Raw genomic sequence first — 1974 nt, forward strand, 5'->3', positions numbered from 1 at the left:
CAGAGCCCAGAGGCGCCGGGCCGGGCACACAGCTCCCCCATCCTGGCCCGCAGGCTGGCGTACGAGGCCCGGAACCAGAAGAAGGAGGCCAAGGAGCTGGCCTTCTTGGAGGCCGCGAGGCAGCAGGGGGCGCGGCCCGAGAGGGAGCGCGACTGTGACCTCTGACGGAGCCGGCCGGTCGCCAGGAGCCCTCGAGTGCGGCCCTCCCCTGCTCTGCTCCCCGCACCTCCAGTCTGGCTTGTGTCGGCTCCTGCGATCGTCACCGAGGCTGCAGTGTCCCCCGTCTGACCGGCCTGGCCCACAGGGCCCCAGGCTGCAGCAGGCCTCGTGGCCTTTCTCCTAAGCTGCGCAGAGGGCGTCGGGCAGCGGGCAGGCGGGGCGAGCACAGGGCACCACCGACCCCAGGGGCGCCACCCTGAGTGCGGGGAGACCCAGCTTCCATCCTGCTGGCCCTGCCGCTGCTCCCCGACCCGCCCCCAGGGGTCCTGCGTACTCAAGACCCCACTTCCTGCCCACCCAGGTCGGCAGGAGCCTCGGGAACAGACTGGCGGGGGCCCCTCCTGCTGTCCCCGAAGATTCTCGATTTTGTACATAACTGGCTGGCGTGCAACCAATAAATGTGGCGGGAGGCCCTCTGTTAGCTGTCAGCCCTCAGGGCGGAACCAGGGGACCCACCCCCTCAGCGCCCTCCCACCGCCCACCCAACAGAGAGGGAGCCCCCAGATCCAGGCCCCTGAACCCCTTGGGCCTGGGGTCTGTCCCCATAGCGCTGCATGGAGCCGCCCGGCCAGGGAGGAACCCGAGTAGGCTCCCCAGTGGGGCCACAGTCTCGGGGACTCTGCACACAGGCCCGCCCAAGCGGAGCAGCCCAGCGGCTGCACAGTGCCCACCCATCGCCCGCGGTTTGCTTGGTTTTCTGCTGAGAAGTGCAGACTGTGATGGCGTTTTTCAGCCCCCTCCACCCCCTCCAGAATGGGCGCTGCCAGCAGGCGGGGGCACCAGAGCCAGCTTTTCCTCTCGCTTGAGGGGGGCCTGGCCCGTCTCTCAGTTTAGCTATTCTTGAAGTCTAACTTCAACCCCTCGACAGAAAGCAGTAACTGTGGAGGCCCGCACACCCCCAGCTCTGCAGCCACCAGCTACCTGCCTTCCCTCCCTCCCCAAGCTGGGGGCACTAAGCTGTGCCCCCAACTTCCAGAGCCCTATGGTGCTGGACCTCCCCACACCCAGAGCGGCAGGCTGCAGGGAGCTCTGTAGACCCAGGTGGGGGAGGGCAGGGGCGGCCAGACCCCTTCTCTGACAGTGGAGCCAACCCTAGGCCTCCCCAGAGCCCACCCCTGGGGGGCACCCCAAGTCGAGGACTGCCCAAAGCAGCAGCCAGGAAGCCCTAGCTGCGCCACGGTTGGATGAGGTACAGCGGGACTGGGCTCTGCCCACAGCCTCTCTGAGCAGAGGGTCCCCTAAGGCCCGGCTAGCCAAGTGCTCCATGGGGTGGGGGACCCCCCAAGGCAGGCTCAGGCCCTCACTTAACCGCCCTGCCAGAGGCCCCGCCTCAGCGGGATGGAGGCAGGGCAGGAGCCAACCTGCAAGGACGTGGGGCGGGGGGCATGGAGGCCGCGGGAGGGGTGAACGCAAAGCGCCCAGGTCTGTCTGCGCTGCTCCCGCCCCCAGGAGGCCATTCCTGGCACCAGGTCCCCCTGCTCACGCAGCAGTGGGCACAGGGGTCCCTGACCGGGTGTCTGGCTGACCCCTCCTGCCTCGGCCAGCCTGGTCATTTGGACACACTGGACACTCCACAGTCCTTCCAGACATGGAATGTGGGGCTCCCAAGAAAGGAGTGACCCCATGAGCTGTCGCCTCAAGAAACCTGGCTCAGAGGCAGGAGAGCCGCCCGGGTGGGCGGTCAGGGTCTAAGGTAGGGGAACGTCGGAGCGGGCTGCGGAATCTCGATGCAACAAAGGAAGGTGGGGGCGGGGC

The 1974-nt window shown here is 67.9% G+C and overlaps 1 protein-coding gene across 1 annotated transcript in view; it reads left to right on the forward strand.

Annotated features, from left to right (window-relative positions):
• PCYT2 (phosphate cytidylyltransferase 2, ethanolamine) overlaps positions 1-1974 on the forward strand; it is a 14502-nt gene that overhangs the window by 10645 nt on the left and 1883 nt on the right. The window lies entirely within an intron of this gene.

Source organism: Pteropus vampyrus, unplaced genomic scaffold (genome assembly GCF_000151845.1).
Source record: "Pteropus vampyrus isolate Shadow unplaced genomic scaffold, Pvam_2.0 Scaffold227, whole genome shotgun sequence".
Taxonomy (NCBI): domain Eukaryota; kingdom Metazoa; phylum Chordata; class Mammalia; order Chiroptera; family Pteropodidae; genus Pteropus; species Pteropus vampyrus.